The 21,827-nt window shown below is 36.1% G+C and overlaps 1 protein-coding gene across 3 annotated transcripts in view; it reads left to right on the plus strand.

Moving 5' to 3' along the window:
* Positions 1-21,827, plus strand: part of VDAC3 (voltage dependent anion channel 3) — a 1,015,607-nt gene that overhangs the window by 7,482 nt on the left and 986,298 nt on the right. Inside the window, exon 1 of one of the 3 annotated variants that reach the window (XM_044082981.1) lies at positions 11,035-11,112. The exons of the other annotated variants lie outside the window; for them this stretch is intronic. The gene's annotated coding sequence lies outside the window, so the exon portion shown is untranslated. Of the gene's footprint in view, positions 1-11,034; positions 11,113-21,827 lie in introns of those variants that run through there. 3 annotated transcript variants of the gene reach the window in all.

A 21,827-nucleotide genomic window follows, 5' to 3' on the forward strand; every position in this document is an offset into this window, starting at 1 on the left:
CATTTTAAGGAGTACCTCGAGGGAGTACATTTTGAGATTTAGACTTCTGGCATTGAGTAGCATTACCCTCGGTTTTTGCTTGCTTGTTCCTGTTACGGTGGTGAATTTGTCATTTTAACCTTGCCGAAAAAAGGCATTCTAGGGGCAGCAAGAGCCTTAGCCAGTATCTGGAATCCCAGGGGTGACAGGTGCAGGCAGTCTCTGGCAAAGCATCGTGGTCGGTCAACCATGTCGTCCCAGGCAGACAGATACTGAATCCCCTTAGAATGACATCAGAAGCTTAGCCAATTGTTGACGTCAATCATTTTGTCCTTGTATTGCGGTATCATTCTGGGTGATGGCAGGATGCTACTCAGGGCTAGGGTCATACTTGCCTGGGCTACAAGAGGTCTTCCATGTCTCTTCATGTAGTCCAAGGAGGTACGTCTTGTGTCATTCACACCAACATGGACAATGACAGAGTCATATTTGTACTTGTGGAGTGACCTGAGTGCGTGGGTTATGTGGCGGATCCTGTCACCCGACAGGCATCTGTCAGTAACCTTCTCCTTGTTTAGCCTGGTGAGTGGGACATTGGTGTGCCTGACTATAGAGTCACTTATGACTAGTGTTGGGTACGTTGTTTTGCCTTATGGGCTGTGGTTGAGTGGCACACTGAGTCTATGGGCTATGTGTCCGTTGGGTTGGGTTGGAGGTTGCTTGCGTTTCTGCTTTGGAGGTCTCTGTTGCTTGAGCAGATTATTATTGAGAGCCTCCGCGGATGTTTTTGTGTTTCTATGTGTGGATTTTGGTGGTGTAGGTTATTGGGACTATGTGATGTGTGGTGTGGCGCAAGTGCAGTCTGGGTTGGAGAGAGATTTAGCTCCAGTTTGGCTAGATAAGTGCATCTCTCACAGGTTGTGCTGTTGGGTGGTAGGAGGAGAGGGCTGTTTGTGTACATGAGGCATTTGCTACATTGCTCCAAGATGCCCAGATTCATCAGATAGACAGGAGAGAACACTGGGAGCTGACCCTTGGACATGCCTGAATAAAAAACTACTTTCCTTTAGACAAGTGAAGAAAGTGAGTTTAAGAGCCACCTTTTCAACCCATTGTCTCAGGAAGTTTATCTAAAACTTTTCCTTTGGGTACTGTCATTGATAAATGGTTAAAGCATATCTAAAATACCACGCTTAGTAAAAGATTCTTGGATATTTTTAAGTAAACTTACTCAGGAGATATGGCAGGATGGGTTGATATACATCACTGTGGATGTAATTTGATTTATTTTCCTATATTCCAAAAGAACAAGGACTGGAAGGATTCTGTAATAGCATAAGGCAGTATTCAGATTTGAACTGGGATCGGGTCACTCTGACAATGGAATTAATGTCTATAGTACTCGAACACAACTACATCAAGGTGAATTTTACAGACAAACCAGGGGGTGGCAATGGGGGCTGTTTGTGCCCCCATTTTCGCCAACCTGGTTATGTTTGATTGGGAAAACTCAATGAGTAGTTATTGCAAGAATATTAGACATTACACAAGATACTTGGACGACATGTTTATTTTGTGGGACGGCCCAAGTGACTTTATTGACTAGTTTATTGAATATTTGAATAACGCTAGTAGTTTCTTAAAATTCACTTTCTCTTGGAACTTAGAGGGAATTGTTTATCTGGACACCTTCATATCAAATACACCCCATGGCTTTAACTCGCGGATGTATAGGAAAAGTAGTTTCTCCAACAGTTTGGAATTTGCTAGCAATCCCCCTAAGAAAATGTGAAAAACCTCTTTAAGGGACAATGTATGAGGGCGGCCAGAATGACATCCAGATATTCTGATATGATGAAATGGAATTCATCACGTCCTTATTTAAGGCTAGGGGTTATCATATGTATATGTTGGAGGATGTACGGAGGTTTGTGATAGATGAATGGGATAAAAATACCCTCCTGTCCTAGGGACTGAACTTACAAGGAAAGTGCTAGTAATACACACAACAATGTTGATACATACAAAAGGGCTTGTATTTTGAAATATAATGCTCAAGCCTACCAGATTAAACAAATTATTAGTAGGAAGTGGAATGTTTTTATGGCTGACAACGACATAAGGGAAATAGTGGGAGATCACCCCGTATTTGTTTACAAGATGGGCTGCAACTTGAAGACCTTATTTTTGAGAGGGAGTATTAACAGGACTGTAAGGAAGCAGAACCAACGCACTGTGCGGTGTGGGAGCTGCAGTCAGTGTAGTGCAATATGGGAAGTTGTAGGTGTCACATTGGACTATTAACAGAACTAAAATAACATTCCAATATGGAAATTGTAACACTAAAAATATATATTTAGCTAAGTGTATGAAGTGTCCAAGTTTATATATAGGAAAAACAGAGGTGTTTCAAAGAAAAAAACTTTACGATCACCTTTATAATATCGGGTGGAAAGACAAAAGCAACGCCCTGTATAGACATATAGATAGGTTTGATGAGACGCACACTTTTTTAAATTTGCCATAGTAGAGCAGGTAATTGCTGGATCTCAGGGAGGAAATCACAAGGCTATTTTAGGACAAAGGGAAGTGAAATGGCAGCTGTTAACAGATGCATCCAATGAGCCAGGGTTGAATGACCATATAACCTTCAAGCCTATATTACAACTTAAGATCTAGTTTTTTTCAACACTGTGTTGTATAAGGTGGATATGGTCAATCGCCTTTTATGAATGAATTGTGGATCTGACCAGTTCCAACATAGGTCTCCCTTCATCCATATCTTATTAAAAAACTTTTTATAAACTTTTTAAAAAACATTTAAAAAATTTTAATTAACTTTTCTAACTCATTTACAATGTTTTCACATTTCATTTTGTTTTATACAGTGTTCAGTGGAATAGGGAAATTGATTTATATATAGTGACTTTTCTGTATTAGTGATTTTTAGTAGAGTATATATGTTTAAATATATTCACGGTATATTGGCAATTTTGGCGCCAAAATTATTTATTTAAGGGCTTTAAGTGCATTATTGACTTGTTCTAATGAAGTCTGTGGATGAAAGCTCCTAACCAAACTGCTTTTTTAATTGTGTTTTAACGTTGGAATAAACTGTGTGCTTTTGCATGAGTGGCTCCTGTGGAATCTGTACCTTAGCGTATTAGGTACATTACAGTTTATCAGCTGTTTTTTTTCTCTAGGCAAGTGAGGAAAGTAAGTACAAAAACTGTTTTCCTCTAGGTAAAGAGGAAGGTTGAGTGCTGTAGTAATTTGTAGCTTATTTAGTGCTAACAAAAGTTCTGAACAAGTGCTGAGCATGAATAAGCAAATTCAATTGCTAAAACTAAGAATCTGTACCTGAATCTTGTGGTAGATATTATATATTACCCATTTATATTATGCAAGTAGTTAGCATTGTTAAAGGACTTTATGCAAGAAAAAGTCATCTTAGAGATTATAGATTGCTGAGGGTATATACATATGTGATGACAGTTTTTTAGAGATTAACTGTTAGAGATTTGAGGTGTGAGAAGAGGAAGTTGCCGAATGATGACTGGTGGTTAGTAATGGATGCGAGAGGTAGACAGAAGAAAGTGAAAGACAGCCTGGAGTGAAGAAATGGCTATGGCAAGTGGGGTTAGACTGTAGAGAGAGTTAGTTGACACACTAGTAAGCCACAGAGGAGTGGGTTAAAGTAGGTGGAGCAGTGTTAAGAGTTATTTTGGTGTGATCATAGTCAGTCTGAGAAGAGTTGTTGACTAAGGGACTTAGAGAGCAAGTTTACAGATGGAGGTGATTGAGGATGGGAGAGTATTCCAAAGTTTAGACACAGTAAAAGAATAGTGCATTTGACCAGCTGAGAGCTTGGGTTTTTCTAATATTTGAGCAGTGTTTTGTTTCCAGATCTGAGGGGTCTATTTGGGTGATACAAAGACGACAGGGAGGAAAGAGAAGGCCACATTAATTTTTTGTGCAGTTGTTAATTGTAGGTATGTGAGATAATGAAAGAGTTCAGGCCAATTTAGTTGCCATAAGGATGAAGAGTGATGTGCTGAGAATTTTGCATTTGTTGCAAATTTGGCAGCCGTATTGTAACACGAGTTAGGTTTTCAAAGAGGACTGGATGTTGGTGAGGATAGGGACTCCATAGTAGGGATGGTAGTAGAAAGGATGCGGCTAGAACGTTGTTTTGCAGTGGGGTTGAGGAAATGGTTGTGTCTATACAGGGTACCCATTTTTTTTTTTTTTTTAATGTTGCTGTGGATGTGGAGGTCAAATGGTTATCATCCGTGATAACACCTGGAGTTTGGTGCTAGAGACAACTTCTAGGATAGTGTTTGTTCTGGGAGTGGATAGAGAATTTTAGAGAGAGGCTAGTAGTTTTCTTCCTGCTGTGTTGCAGTAAGAAACAGAATGGCTTCATGTGTTTTTTTTTTTTTTTTCCCCAAATATGATTTTTGCAAGATAATACGCTCGGGTTACATAATTCAAGCAGTATTGACATTCGGCAGAAATTAGCTAGTTTAAAGTTTACATCCAAATTCAGACTAGCACTTAAGTAAAACAATTAGCACTGAAAATAGTATTTATGCTTGCATTAGTATCTTGAAGTTATAAAGAAATATACCCATATAAAGAACAAACTATCAAAGTTACAGATCACGCGCAAAAGATAAAAAGGGAAAAACTATTTACGATATTTACACTTTGATGTCACCTCAAGTTATATTTTAACCAAGTTGGGAGAGCAAGGAGGAGTTGAATTGTAAAGAGAATGTGGAAATGTCCTTTATATTTTTTGGATCATTTTATACTCTCTCTTAAGTGATACTATCAAGAAGAGAGCTCCAATATTTCTGAGAATATGTACGTTTCTTTTGAGTTTTTGTAACTAATTTATGTGACAAGATGTATTTTGTGGTCATGTTGTTGAAATCTTCCCGAATTATATGAAGGTTTGCAGTTTCCCATGAAAGTTTTTTTGTGTATCCTTTGTTCTCCAGTTTGGTTCTTGACAAACACCACGATTTCTATACATTTTTTGCAGCTCCAAAAAACATGAAGGGTGTCTGCTAACATTGTTGGACAGAAGGGGCAGTATGGAGAATGTGAGGGATATATCTTGTTTAGTATAACAGGTGTATGCTTATGATTTGAGTGTATATTACATTTTTGAAAGGAGCAAGTTTCAGAGTATGTTCTATTGCTAGCATTTTTTGCTTTGTGATATTTCTCTCATGTCAGTAATTCAAGTATAGAAATGAGTTCTGGAGTTTTGCTATTAATTTGTAAGCATTTGATGGCATTTTGGATTTGTATAGTAGTGTAGTGTTTTTAGGATCAATTGAGTCCAGTTAATCTCTTGTTCATTAGTTTTTATATTTGAAGTTTTAGAATTAACTAAAAAGTATTTTTCTAAGTATTTTATCATATTTTTTGCTCACTCTCAAACTGTCTTTAATATTTACCATCATATGTTTTTTTTTAATGGATAGATTTCCCAGACTGTGATTTTTTATTTGGGGGTATTGATCCAGCATGCAGTTTAATTTCAAATTTGGATTGCGGTGGATTGGTTGTAAGAAATTGAGGGTATTCTAAAGTTGTAGGGATGAGGGTATTCTCAAGTTGTAGGGATGCTATCAGTTTCTGTAGTATCTTAATTTTATTTGTAATTGAGGGGTGAATTTTAAGTTATTTAATGATTTTTGGACTTACAAAGGGAATTACTTTTAGATTGATATTTGTTGACATTATATGGTGATAATGTAGTTTTATCCATAATGGTTACCACTCACGATTTATCATAATTGGCTGTTTGAAGGATACGACTAGCACCTGTAAAATCTCATGATACAGTTAAAAATCAGGTAATCCGAGACCCCCCTTTTCTTTTGGTAAAACATGTTTACAGTAGCTAATTCTTATATTTTTAGGATGCCATTTGGATTTAGCAAGTTCTGATTTCATTTTAGAAAAGAACAAATTTGGTATGTTCAGAATAATAGCATTTAGTTGGTATAGGATTTTTGGGAGACTATTCATTTTCTTATAGTTGCTGATTTGGATGGGGGTGAAATCTTTATATTTTTCCATCTGGAGATATCTATCATAATGTTCTACCATGTTTTATAAAGGTTTTCCTTTAACAGTTTATGGTTTTGTTTAAACTGGATACCCAAGTACTTAGAGACTAACTTTTATACTTTCAGGAAAATAAAACTTGTATCCAAGGGGATTTATTGGGAAGATAAGTGATTTATTTGGATCTGTTTCGTAATTTGATATTTTTGGAAACTTTTTTCAATAGAGTCTAAAATTTTTCCTAAATCAGTCTTTGGTAGTTCGAAGTAAATATTCAAATCATCAGCGAAGGTTGTGTATTTTTTTTATTTGTAGTTTTGAAATTTGCATAGTATCTTTGACTGACTGATTTAGTAATAGGGGGTTCTATGTAGAGATTAAACAGGTAGAGAGAGGGGACAACCTTGTCTTGTCCTGTTGATTTTAATCGGTTTTGATTTGTTTTTTGTTTAATGTGGAGTGTTGTAGATGCATTTTTGTACAGCATTCTAATTGTATTTATAAATTCCAGGGGGATATTATATTGTTGTAATACTTCAAAGAGAAAGTTTAGGTTCACTCTGTTGAAGGCTTTGGTTGCATCTGCTGACAAGGCATACCTTGGGCATCTATCCTTTGCCAAAAGGTGAATTAGAGTCTGTGGTAAGCGTGTTATCCCAGACCTGTCTATAACTCATAAAGCCCAATTGCTCAGAGGATATTATGAATGATGACTCTTTAATTCTATTTGCTAATATCATAGTATTTTTATGTCTATGTTAATGGGAGCAATGGGTTCAATAATTATAAGGGTTTGAAGTATCTGAGTTGGGCTTATGAATGTTTTTTGAGTTATTAATATACGGGTCAGAGATCACATTAAGTTATATAGTTGTACACTCTTAATAGACTAGATGCTATTAGCTGGCTGAATTTCTTATAAAATTCTGCTACAAAGCCATCTGGTCCAGGAGCCTTGCCTGCTTTCAGCTCATCAATTGCTGTTTTAATTTCAGCTAATGCTAGAGGGGCTTTAAGAACATTGCTTTGTACTTCACTTAAAAGTGGGAATTTTAAATCTTTTGTGAAATGTTGGCAAAGAGTTACTTGAAGTTGTTCTTGTGGGCCATACAGATTTTGGTAGATCTCTTCAAAGGCTTCGATGATATCAAAATCTGAGTGTAGGGTTTTATCTTTATATTTTATTTCACTTATAGGAGCACACCATTCTTGCTAGGATTTTTGAGGGTGTTTGGGCCCATTCTGCATATTTTTTAATAATTTTAGTTCAGTGATGGAGTTTTGTTGGGTTTGTAGTGAATATAATTGTTTCTGCAAGTTGGTCATAGTTTTTTCTAATTCTATAGAGTACTTTGAAGTTCCACTAGCTTTAGTTTATTTTCTAGCTTTTTTATTTTTTCATTGTTTAGTTTTTTGTATAGTGCTGCCTTTTGAATCAATATGCCTCTAATCACAGCTTTTGTTGCTTCCCATTAAACATCATAGAGTAATTCAATTTGTGATATTTTTTCTGACTGCGTGAGGGTGTTAGAAATTTCTTGTATAACATCTTTTCTTTTTTTTATTTAAGTTGGGATTAAAGGACCATTTAGAGAAATTTGTCTGCCATAATTGGATTTGGATTCATTTATTGAAATGGTGATTTTAGAATGATCTGAAGTGGATCTGGGTTCAGTGTTGTATATAATTTTGTATCTTGCTAGGCATTCAGATATTAAGAACAGGTCAATTTGAGACCATGATTTATGATATGCTGAATAATATGTAAATTTACTAATTGTTTTGTCAGTTCAGTGCATGTCGTAAGGATCAGGTTAAAGTCGTCTTGTAATTCTTTGAGGAATGAGGTGACTTGAGATGATTGTTGGTTATTTTTATTGGTTCTATTATTTGTTAGGTTAGTTAGCACATTCCAGTCCCCTCCTAGTATATGCAGGTGGTCTGGGAACTTCTGTAGCAGGTTATAAATTTCATATGAGAAAATATGTTGATTCATGCACTGTCCATAAACATTAAAAGTAGTGGTTTATTGTATGGAGGATAATAGCAAGTGAAATATCACCATCTTCCATTTGGATCTGTGCTATACTTCAAAATAGTACCATGAAAGAAGTTTTTATCTATAGTAGTGGTACCTTTTGAAACTGTTGTACCCAATTTTTATTTTTGTCATTATTCCATTGTTCCTTTGTCATATGAGTTTCTTAAAGGAAAGTGACCACTGATTTTGCTTGAAAGATCAAATGCATATTTTTTTTCTTTTTTTTTTTTTATTTTGAAGGCCATTTGTGTTCCACGAGCCAGTACATATCATCTAAGATTCAATTTACTATTAAATAGTAGTAGTTTTTAGTTTGCTCAGTCCAAGTTTTAGACTTGGTAATTTGAGTGGGATTGATTGGCAAGCTTCTAGCTAGTGAGGTGACCTCAGACTCTTTCAGAACTCCCCCCATGCCTAACCACTTAATCTTCTGGACTGAAAGAGGAAAGTAAAAAAAAAAAGATGTGTTTAAAAATAGCAAGTATATTGCAAAACTGTTCTCTACACTGCAGATGACTATAATACAATCTCCTTTAGTAATCCCAAGTATCAACAGACTACAAGCAAACATTTACTCTCGGTACACATTCCCTAGCATATCACCCCAATATATAATGGGATCACCTGAGTTTTACTAATCATATAACTTTCATATACTAATAAGTTCTCCATTTGAAAGCGTACATTCAAGGTACTAATACAAAGAAATGTTTCATATTTTGGTTTGCACACCATAACATAAGTATATGCATATTTAACATAATGGTGACTAGCATGAAATACAAAATGGTATTAACAGCATTGAAGGTGTTTTCCAGTTTTAAACCGAGCATTTGTTAAATCATGTAATTTTCTGTTGTGAAAGTTATATTCTTACATGCTTTTCATCCTGTTCATCTGGAATGGGTTAAGATTATAATGATGTAATTCGCATTCAACACTTGACATAAGTCATTCCAAACTGTATGTAGTGCTGTCTTGATTGGATTTGTGAGTGCAGATTTTACTGTCATAACCTTACTTTGGATAGTCCGCTTAATCTCCATTATCATTGTACTGGTTCACTCTGTTGTGATATATCAAACTTGTATACCAAAGGATGTGGGAGATGTGCACAGTGCTCTTTTGTGGATTAGTCTAGGTTTTTTGGGCATCCTGACACTGGTTACCTATGGGAGCTAAGAAATTCCAGTACCTGCACTACAAAAAATGTGGTTTATATAGCATCCTGCACAGAATGTTATTCATTCTATGTAGGTAAAACTAATTGCACTTTGCGGGAACGTATTGGGGATCACATGTATTGCACCACTAAAGGTTTTATTTATAGTGCCCTAGCCAAACACACATTACAATTTGGAGAGAAACATAGATTCCGCTTCCAGGTATTGCAGGTACAGTATGTAAATGTTAGGTTAGGTGATGTAGTTAATATTACGGAAACCCTAGAAATTAAATGGATTTTAAGATTAGGTGCACATGGGGGAGGGGACTTAATGATGCCGTTCCCCTAAATCCTTTACTGAAATCCAGAAGGATTAAATAATTCATTATCTAGGTTTTACTGTATTTGTGTGTGTGTGTATATATATATATATATATATATATATATATATATATATATATATATATATATTATATTATATTCATATATATCATGCACTTAGAAATGTTTGTTTGTAATGTTAAATATATAGGTATTTCCTGAATTATATTGTGAGGTTTCTTTGAACTGAATTTATATGAACTTGTTCATTAATTGTTTTATTTTAATCATTGGCTGTTTGTCTGTGTTTTTAAAGTACTTGAGAGAGCTTAGTGCATTTTAGAATGTACGTCTGAAGAAGCCAATTATAATACCGTGAAAGCACTTATGTTCTGTTCAGTTCAATTAAATTATTATATATTCTATGCATTTGGATATCCTGACCAGTTGCCTTCCTGAATAGTTTTCATTTATTTATTGGGGTGTTTTTGCTGAGTTCCATTGGGTGAATTGATATTTTATCTACCATCGTTTTTTGGGGCTGTGACTACGTGATTAGATTAAATGTTTATTACAGTTGTATGGGCATGACAGCATGTGAGATATTCAGTAATCTATCATATACCTCTCAAAAATTACTTGGAATTCTGTTATATGCTCTCTGATAAAGCTACTCTACTTACACGTCTAAATAATTCTCAGAGAAACAGCAATGGGTGACTCCAACAATCCTTTATACCAATAAGGAACTGTTATTTACATTAATATCCACCATGAGACTGCCAACTCTCCCATTTTAATCGGTGTAAGGGAGATGGAGAGATGAAAAAAATCACATATTCGAAAGCTAGCATTTAAAGTTGGCTTACAATTTTTTTTTTTTTTTTTTTTTGTGTGTGTGTGGCATAGAATACTATAAACTCTTAAAATATGTAATATTAGATTATAAATATGTCTTGCTTGTCCCATATTTCAACTTAACAGCTTTCTGTATGCTTTCCCTATTTCGCCTCGTAGTTACTTGATGCTTAGTGATAAGAAAAGAAACCTAGTTCTTCTATGCTTTAAATGTGGGGAAGTTCTATAGTTGCGAAGGCCAGACTGAAAGCGCAGGAATTTGCTGTTATATTAACACTGCTCGTTAGCTATTTTTCAAAAGATGGCAAGGCTTTGAAAAGATGCTTACAGTATTTCTTCCAACAGAACAAGGATGCTTTTTACTATAAACATCCCACTAGAGTATTCTTGAGCCTCTAATGAATAATGTACAGAGTTTTCCTTTTATAACTTTTCTTTTTTTTCTTTTTTTCTGGACTTAAGAATTACATTACAGAATCTAGAAGCTTAACTAATAGACGCTTTCTTCAAGTTGACTGTACTTACTTCTGCCTAGGATAACCAGTTTTATCAGAATTTCTTTCTCTGCAGATTTGCCATTAGGCCGGGGGAGTAAAACGAAAAGAAGTAAACCAAAATGCTGCCAGGATAGAAGCTCAAAAGACCTGCGTGAGATTTGGAGGTTAGAGGTCACATTGTTTGGATGACTTCCTGTTCTGTTCAAGTCTTTAGAATGCTCCAGCAGAAAACAGAGCACACAAATTGGGTATTTTTGTTGTTTTTTTAAGAAAGTCTAGGTAATGCAATGTTCTGCAAGAGATGAAAACATTCTTAAAAGAAGAATAGAGTTGTGAAGCACTAGGAATTCATTTGCTCGGAGTTTTGTTGAACGCTTTCAAGAAAGTGACTTTAGCTTCTTCAGGATTATTAGTTTGATAAAGGCTGCCATTACACTCGAGTTGCAGGGTACTTCATTTGAAATTAGATTTTTCTATTTAGCAGGTAAGCGCAATAGGGAACAGTAACTGCTTTTGGTGTTTGATGGGAAGAGGCAGCTCTTGAGCAATGGTTATTTTGTGTTCCCTCCAGATAAACTTCTTATTGTGTGCTGCCAGGATAATAGCATGAGATGCATTCAGGATTTTTGCATATATTTGTCTAGGAGCTTCAGATGCTTGCGATTTCCGAAGTGCACGGTGCATTCTTCAATTATAATATTTTGCATTGTCTTTATTTTCCAGCACCATTTCAAAATTTCTTTTATAATGGATGGTAGTTGTGCTTGGTTGAAGTTCTCAGGGACACCTCTAATCAGAACATTATTTTGTCTTTATCTGGCCTCTGAGTCAATTTCTGTTGGATTTATTTCACGGAATTTGCAGTGATAGTGGCGGTTTTCTGGATCTCTTCGATTTTGATCTCATTACTTAGTATTTTAGCTTCATTTTGTTCAAGTCTGGATAATGTTTGATCCAGATTATTTCCAAGGGACGATAGTTCTGGATCTCGGATTGTAGTGGTAAATGTCCTGCTTTAAGTTTGTCCATACAGTAAGATTGATCTGGTTTGAGTTTGAGCCGATTTTTGGGAATCGGGTTGTTTTGATTTTTTTTTTTAGCTTTTTGTGCATGCCTTTTTCCGGTGAGGCCATTAGAGAGAGTCTAGTTTTAGAAGATTGAGCTTCCATTTGTTCCAATTCATTCGGCATTTATTTTATTTATTCCCTTACAGTTCTGTGGATTACCAATTTGTTCTTTAGGATACTGTGACCTGGAAACACGTGGTGGAATTGACGTGCAGCTATTCTGACTCACCCAGTTGTAAATAAACTAGTGTACAACGTAGAAATGAGTTGATCTGTTATTTAATTTCTGATTTTTCTTTTATTTTTTTTGAATCTATGCTATTTTTTGGAGCGATGGTCAGTTATTTTGGATAGTTTGACAATTTCATGTTGGGAGCTACCCGGCTTGCGTGCTCACTGGCTGGCAACCATCTTGGAATCCTCCAGAATGGCTTCATGTTGAAAGGTTAAAATAATTCTAGATTAAGGCACTGAGTTTACTGATGGACACAAAAACAGAAACAAATTTAGGGCTAACTGTAGTCCTGATTTTAAAGGTGGGTTAGTAAGTATGAGAAGGTTGTAAAGAGGGCAGGTTACTTGGTGGAAGCATGACTGGTGGGGAATAGGAGTGCTACTCTCTTTCCGATCTTTCTGTACATTTGGTAAAGTTACCTGCAAAAACATAGGCTAGATGGAGGCTGTGTGGAAAAGGGTAACTGAGTCATGTGGATTTTGAATCAAATGTAGCTTTAGAATGGGGTCCATGGTTGAGGCATGACTGGGGAATCCTTTTCTGTGCATTTGGTATGGCCACCTGCAAAAATGTAAGCTGTAATAGAGGCTGTTGGGGGTGGATTTTGTACCAAGTGTGGCTTTAGGGCAGAGAATTTGGCAGCAGATTTTTCTTTTTCTATACATTTGGTACACAGATCGTGGCTGTTTTTATAAAGGATTTTGCAGAAGGTGCTGCTTTAGGTCATTTCCTAAACAAATAGATTTCTTTGTTAGGGTCAAGTTGGTCCTGCATACTGCAGAAGGTTTAGGAAAACCTATGTCTCCTGGAAACTTGTTACTGAAAGAAACAAGTCCTTGGTCTCAAACTGCTCTTGTAGAGACTGATTTACTGTCTGGCCAGAGTAATAGTTAAAATTATGTCTAGATAGTATTCTGTTCCATTTTCAATTAGAATCAGCCAAGTTTGTATCATAGTTCAAAAGTCATTTCCCTGTTTCTTTGTGAATTGCTCATCTTTGTCATCTCTATTTGAGCCTATGTCACATCCTTGCAGAACTTTTTGTTTTATTGAAAAACACTACTAACTTAACACATACAGTTATGTACATCTACAAATACTGGAAGTTTTATCCCCTTAATATGAACATAAATTCCTAACTGACAGCCACACACACAGACTCCAGCTAAATAGAAAGAAAGAAGGTGAACACGGCAGAAAAAGTCAAACTTAAAATATATCCATAGTAAAATTCCTCAGCTTCACTGGTATATAAAACACTTCCACAATCCACTGATAAACGAATAAAACAGCTTTATTGTCACCTGTATGGCTTCTTCAGACTCATGCTCAGTACTAACAACAAGTTTAAATATTTTGCTGGGCGGGAATACTCTCAATTAAAAAACTCATTAAATTAGTGTTCAATCAAGAACATCTTAAAGACATCAGGCACTAAGAAAAAATATATATACTATGTGAAGCAAATATGGAAATGTAAAGCACAGATCATATATATCATCATAAAAACTATATTGGTTGTATAGCCATAAGAAATATTTAAAAACATGAACAAAATATATAAAAATCTAAAAATACAAGGAGAATAAATATATTGATAGTAAAAAACAAATCAGTAGACCTTCAACCTTCTCATTTTCAGGAAGGGTTTAACTGATAACTTAGCATTTAGCCCTGGTGGAATGTCAGACCTTAACTTCATAATCCAAATATTCTCTCTACTTTCAGTGTGTGCCCTAATATCTCCTCCTCTGATGTTGACACTGACTTGTTCTACAATCCTGAATGTAAACGTGTGACTAGTGCCAAGCTCAAGGATCTGTCTAGCCAATGCATTACTTTTGTGTGCCATCCTAATACTATATAGATGTTCTCGTGTGCGGTCCTTCAAGCATCTATTAGTCTTTCCTATATAGAAGGAACGACATATTTAAACTTGTTGTTAGTATTGAGCATGAGTCTGAAGAAGCCATACAGGTGAAAGCGCTAACTCGTTTTTACAATAAAGCTGTTTTATTCGTTTATCAGTGGATTGTGGAAGTGTTTTATATACCAGTGAAGCTGAGGAATTTTACTTTGGATATATTTTAAGTTTGACTTTTTCTGCCGTGTTCACCTTCTCCTTACATTATTTATCCTTTATATTTATTACTGGTCGTTGTGGAGAAGTGGTTTACTCTGCGCCTGAACCTATCCGTTTACTTTAAATAGAAAGACAGCTTATCCATGCTAAGACTCTCTGTAGAGCATGTGATTCTATTAAGTGCGGTCTTGTTTTTTCCTTACCTTATCTTTATGGCTCTCCCAGCTGGGAAACACTTGAATGCTTTCAGGAAACATTTTCTGCAAGCCATTTCTTTATCAGTTTGTCTGCTAGTGCTACTAGTGACATGAGAACCAGACACAGGACTGTTTACTAGAAAAAAACATATGATCAGTATTCTTTTTCATTTACTTTTTGTCAAAATGTGTTACTTTTTGTCAACATTTGTTACTGTATAAAGCTAACACTGTCATTCTTCTATGCAAAAATGAGAGCGCCCTTTTATTTTGTTAGGCTCTCTTAACCAGACCCCCCCCTTTACATTGCAGTGCCTACATTTCTTAAAACTAAATGAAGAGAGAGAGAGAACCAAAAAGAATAAACAGAAGCACCTGTTTGCATTAGTGTCCCCATTACACTTGGAAAAAAAAATTACTTTATAACATGCAGAGAACATCACGTACCACTTAAGTAATACTGTTAAGAAAAAATGTTCGGCTTACAGTTTAACACACTCCCTCCTCTAATCCTCTCCTAAGTATTTTTCCAAACATTAATGACATGAAGTAAAGCATATGCTTTAGAGTCCCCTACAAGTTTAACGAAGTCCAAGAAAGTCCAGTATTTCCAGATTATTTTGTTCTCTGTCTCTGCTTCATCTTCAGTGCACTCTCGATTCTTCTTTTAGTAAATGTCTGTGCTTTTTTTTTCTCTCTCCGTTGTGTTCTGTTTTAACACTGGGAAATGTTTCACTGGCATAGTCTCTCTGTGGTCTTTATTACCAGAAGAACAAGAAGCAGAATCTCCTCCTGTTTCACAGCTCACTTTTTATTGGACAAACTTTTTTGTATTTCTTTTTTAGTGTATACTTCATCAAAAAATGTTTTTGTTGTTCCAGGGAAAAATATTTTGAGGAGATATTGGTACGGCAGTTTGAATCTCAGTCCTGCTTTCATGGCATGCCCTAGATAATGGAATTAATTTATTCTTCTGCCTGGTGTGTGCAATGAGTAGTCATTCTCCACAAACACTCTGTCTTCCACTTTTAGTACTGTCCTTTTGACACAGTTTTGTCGGTATCAACTCCTTCTAGTGAGATTGTATTTTTACTGTTAAAGGTCTAGGTTTTCTCATAGCCAGGTTTGGAGCATACACACGATATGGCCTTTCAGTTAACAATTCCTGCTGTGGAATACCAGTCCAGTTGCTTATTTGTACTTTCATAAAGTTAGTCTGTTCCTTCCAGTTTGGTACAGCAGAAAATCTAAGGTTTTTCCTACGTGCTGTCCCGTTCGATTCTCAGCTAGAGCGTCTTCTGTGTAGAGCCATGCATGAATGGGCGTACCTTTGTTGAAGGTTGTGCGTCAGAGCTGGCAACTCAGCACATAAAAATCTATTGCCAATCAATAGCAGACCGGAGTTCCGCTGTGGCGACCCCTAACCGGGAAAAGCCGAAAGACGCAACAACTCTATCCTCTAATTCTGTTATATTTTGAAACATCTCTTCTGGTACAGTCTCATATTCAGCCAGCCTGTTCCTCATTTCAGCCTCTGAGTTTTGTAGTGCTTTCACCTTATCTGAATATCTGTTCAAAACTTCCATTTTCCAGCTTTTTATCGTTTTGTGTTGATATATTCCACCAGTGTTTCGTTTATTTTAACTAGGTCTGTGCGCAGTTGCTTTATACTTTTCTCTAGGTTACTGGAAGTCATGTCTGGAACATGCACATTCTGTCTGAACAACTGCAGTACTTTTCCTAGTCTGTGTTTTTTCCTCAACTTTTGTAGCCAATTTTCCTTCAGGTCCGTTATATTTATTTTTTTTCCTGGCATCTAGGCAGTGCACTTGATAGTTACTGAAATTTACCCCAGAATCTAGGTCCGCTGGCTTTCTCTGCTAAATTTCTGTTTTCAGACTTGGAGATCTAGAATTAAGCTGTTACTCAATGTGCAACCATCTTGGAAGTCCCACGAACATCACTGTTGTGATAAACAATGTCCACTTACAGGCCTCCAGTTGAATGCAGCAGGCCAACACTTCAAACCCCCCCCCCCCCAGTTAGACCAGCCTGTACTAACTGCTTACTCCACCCCTAGCCTAGTTCTTCCAGCAGCAGAGCTGGTTTTCATACTCTGAGCGGGTCACAGTGAGGGCGTTATTCCTTTGTGCCACAGAGTTGGGCTAAAATGTTTGTCTGCCTGTTTTATGTGGTACTATATCCTAAACCACACAGTCATAAAAGAAGCAGTTAGAATGTGCACTTTACTGAATATGGACATATGCATAGTTGAGGTAAGAGATAAATCCACAATACCCTCTCCTAGTTGAGGTAAGAGATAAATCCACAATACCCTCTCTCCCAGGTGGGGATAAAGCCCTTCCTCTGTAACCAGCGTAGCTTCACGTACCAACTCCGAAGGGGGAATAGTAGTATTCTCATGTACTTTCCTTGACAGAGTGTCTGATATAATCAGAATTTGGCAAACTAGTAGTTCAGGTAAAGCTTAAATGCTCCACTGTTTGTATACAAGCTGTCCACCTTTGGACACCATCCCCTTCTTGTCTTCTCAGCAGCTATTTCACTGTCTAAGAATAGTACATTCCACAGTTTCTTGCTAATCACTCCATTCCCATGCAGAATAGCTGTATGCCAGCAACAGCTTTTTTCTGATTTTAAGGGTTTGCATTGCAGTAGAGGTAATCTAAAACTTGTACAGCGTAGCTACTGTTTGGCTGCAGGCCATATTAATGTCAGTTACTTGGCTTCCTGCACACAAGTGCATTCTTTGAGTTGCATTTGGCTTTTTACCAGCTATCATTTATTACTGTGGTTTACAACCGTCTTGTTAACAAACACTTGCCATCATTAATGGCTGCAAGAGTAAATCGAGTTACATTGAGTTGCCTATTAAAGTAAGGTGTTACTGCTTTTCAGCTTACTCGTTTAAACTGAAAAAACAGATGTTATTGTGTTATTGAAATTTCTCTTATCATAATGCTTATATTTTTCATCCTGGTTATGACTGAAGTGGTCTTTTTGATCTCCTACTGGTTTACAAGGTATTATTAAAACACTTTTTTTTTCTGCTTGGGCACAATATGGAAAACCCAAGTTAAGAACACATCAGTATACAACAGAATTAGGAAGGAGTATGAACTTGACTATCCTATGGAGTTGAACAACAGTTGGAAAGGTAAAAGCACTAGTAAGAACATGGTAGTATACAAGGTAGACAGTCACTAAGGAACCATAAGATGCATGGCCATGTACAGTTTTTGGCAGATAAATGTAAAAGTCCTTGCTACCCTTTTCAAGCAGTTAATATTGCTCACATTCTAAGTGGAAAAGGGCTGTATATGGTAGCCCTGGTGTACATTTGTATCCCCATCCGGTCAACAAGACTAGCCTTAAAGTTAACCAAAGAAGTACTTTGACCTGTAGTGTTAACTTATTCTGTAGATTCCAAACCTGTCCCTCCAGCAGTCTGTTTGTTTGCTGGTGTAGGTGTAGGTCTTCAATGTGGGTGTTTGTAAATCCACTGGTTTTGTGAAGAAATTGGAGGCCAAATAGGACTTTATCTTTCATGTGTCTAAATATGAGGTACAGATCACTTCTTACCAACTTGCAGTTTACCAAGTATAAGGAGAGTCATTCTAATCTGTTGAGGTAGTTGAAGTATTTAAAGACGTTAAGAAATCAAGTTTTTTTTTTTTTCTTTGGCTGGTATGGAAAATAATAGTGTACCAAACAAAAATTGGTTTCTAGACAGTGTTGTTCAGTCTGTAGCAGTAGGAAGAAGTGAATGAAGCATATGCAGGGAAAACGAGATAAGAGCTGATGAGTCTTCACAGTGGAGTATAAAGGAAAGTGCTGCTTCATACTCCATTGGGTGCCACTTAAGAGAAGACTACCATAAAGTAATGTACAAGTCTTTCATTGCAAAAGTTTAAATTTTGGGCAAATTGTGGTAAGGTCTCTATTTTATACTGAATAGATAACACATTGTCAAGTGAGACACAAGTCTCCCTACCATGAGACAACGGATTATCTTTGGGAACAAATGTAACTGGAACAAAGTAATAGCTGGTTATTGGAGGAAATACGTTTAGAAATGTGCATACTAAACAGGCCAGAGAAGCTGAAAAACTGTGTTTTCCTCCTTTTCTTCATTTATTCACATTTTGAATTAAGAGAGAGAAAATATAGTAAAGTGGAAGTCAAAGCAGGAAAAGAAGAAAAATAGTATTTGGAATAAGGTCTAAAGGAATAAGAAGGAATAGAAAATGGATAAGGGAAGAAGTGGAAGCAGGATTTTTATATGGTGATGAATGATGTGGGTTGTGTGCTACATCTGGTGGACTGGAAAGACTAGATGGCATGTTGTCTCTGTATATCTATACATGTTATATTTATATATATATATATATATATATATATATGTGTGTGTATGTATGCAGATCTAGAGATCCCTTTCTATCGTGTGTGTACACAGTGTGTATGTGTGTGTATATTTTGTGTGTGTGTATGTATATGTGTGTGTGTGTGTGTATGTATATGTGTATATATATATATATATATATGTGTGTGTGTATGTATGTGTGTGTATATATATATATATATATATATATATATATATATATATATATATATATATGTGTGTGTATATGTGTATATATGTGTGTATATATATATATATATATATATATATATATATATATATATATATATATATATATATATAATGTGTGTGTACACACATTACATTAGTGATTGTGTATATACACATTTATCATAACTTCCAGGATCATGCATTCTTTAAGGCACAGGAGCAGTTAAACTTAAATCTTTTGGTTGTGGGTAAAGCCAGTGTGTTTTATCACCATGGAAATAACTTTTTGAAGACGACGCATCTTTTTATTAAATTATCACATATGACATGGGCAGTCCTATATTTCTAGAAATAACAACAAAACAGACTGACATAATTTTAGTTGCAGACATTAATGCAGCATGTTTCTATCCAGTCATTGTCTGTCAAATATTGTATAGCTTTTTCAAATCCCGCTTTCTTTTAAATTTTTTTCTTCCTCTGCATGTATTGTTTCCACAGTTTCCCAATTTTTCCTATTTAATTTGCTCCTGGCCTTTCCTACAGATCCCAATTCCAGTTGTTTTATCTCTGTTTATATTCACTGTTTTTAATACAGTTGGTTTAGACTTTATTTCCCATCTTGGCAGCCACCATAATAAGACTCAGCAATGCCTTACAGAATCGGAATTGTCTAGACATAGTATTATAGCTCAGAAAATAATTTCCTTAGTTACAGCAGTTTGCAGGGAATCCTTAGTCTGGCAACTTATTACACTCCCGGAAAATATGTTCCCAGTTACCTCTCTCTTCCCATCACATCTCCAATATTTGCTCTCTGTCTGAGGAAGAATTATTTGGTGTCTACTTTGGGTACAAAAAATATCTAAACTCTTTCAAGCAAGCAATTCTAAATCTTCTAGACTTTGTTGCATATTTGGGAGACATACGTATATTCCCCATTGTTTCTTTGTCAGTTGCTTATCCAGGCTCTCTTCCCAATCCTTTCTAACCTGCTCTGATTCTTGCAGTTATCATGCAATATTATGTATGCTGTAGTAAATGCTCCCCTTTTTTTTTTTTTTTTTTTTTTTTTTTTAAAACAGTAGCTGCTGTTCTAGGTTCTACTAAAAACTCTGCCACTGCTAGTTTTTCGCATAGGATCCTCCTATTTCTTTCTCTTTGCCTATACTGTGCCTTCCTTATCAAGGATTGATATCGGTCTCTGTCCTGCAGTCCAAATAAATTCTTGGTTGTCTTTCCATTCTATTACCTTCCCTCTCTAATTATTTGCTCCCAATACCTTGGTTCTTTTACCAGTTCTCTCCAATAAATTCTAGCCCTCTCTTGCCTATTGTCTGTATCCCTAATTGCAGTCATCCCTTTTTCCATTCCCATGTTGTGTTAGTTCTTAGAATACTTTACTTTTGGCTCCTTTTATGAATTTTAAATTGTGGTGGTTGTTTACTTTAAGGGTCTGCATCCAAACTCCAGACTCTTAGTTTCTTGAGCCCCCCCTTCAACTTTGAATTATAGGTCTCTGCTTGTACTGTGTATAGGAACCTTAACTTTGTTGCTCTGAAATACCTCTTCAAATCGGTCAATCCCAATCCCCTGTGTTCTATTGTAAGAATCCTCTTATCCCACTTGACTATTGCCATCTTACCTTCCCAGATTTTTCAGCTCTTTATGAATTGCTGTCCACAACTTCTCCTCTTGTTGGTAAAAATGTCAGACCTATGTATAAGACTAATGGGACTAAAACCATTTTAACTGATTGTTTGATTGAATCTTACTGTCCATATCCTTAAAACAGAGCTTACAGTTTTTCAGTTTTTGTATTATCTTTTTAGGCTCTTCCCATATATCCCTAGCTCCTTCACCAGAATTACTTTTTAAGCCATTTTCCTAAATACCTCATTTTATCATGTCCCCATAAGTATAGATATTGCTGAACTAATTTGTGTGTGAACAAAATTTACCGCCATCACTTTTTTGTTTTAGCTTTACTAATTTTGTAAAGCTAAAAGATTTGAAATGATTTCAAAATGCTCCACAGCACTGTAATGTCCATTTCAGGTTTTATCAGTATAAATCGTCTGCAAATAGAGCCAGCTTTTCTTGACTACGATACCAGTTACATCCTTGGATTTGAGTCCCTTATTTTCTTTGATAATGATTCTAAATATAATGCAAATAACAAAGGGGAAAGAAGACGCTCCTGCATGGTTCCTCTTCTTATATTCTGCTTTCCTTTGGATCTTCACTGTTCTGTTAATGTGTCAAATGTTTGCCTCCCCTCCCAAAAGCCACATTGATCCATACCTATCAAATTTGGAACCACTTTTGCCGTTCTTTTAGCCATTGTAGACATTAACACTTTATAGTCATGGTGTGGAATTGAAATGGGCATCTATGAAGCTGGGTCCGTTGGATCTGTACCTTCTTTAGGTGTTACAGCTTCCATCACTTTCTTCCAGGATGTTGGTGCTACTTATGAAATGCTCACTTTTCAGATCTTTCAGTTTTCCCTCCTAGCTTCCAAACTTCCACAGGAATACCATCTATTCCTGGGAATTTCCTGTAGATTGGTTGTACATCACCATTTTTGTCTCATCTTCTCTATCCTGTTAGTAAATGAGCCTCATCTACCTCTAATCTTAGCGTATCTAATTCTTCTGTAAACATTTCCATTTGTACCTTTTCTTGAGAGTTCCATATTTC

This window comes from Protopterus annectens, chromosome 9.part0 (assembly GCF_019279795.1).
Source record: "Protopterus annectens isolate FY-2018-M chromosome 9.part0, PAN1.0, whole genome shotgun sequence".
In the NCBI taxonomy this organism is placed as follows: domain Eukaryota; kingdom Metazoa; phylum Chordata; order Ceratodontiformes; family Protopteridae; genus Protopterus; species Protopterus annectens.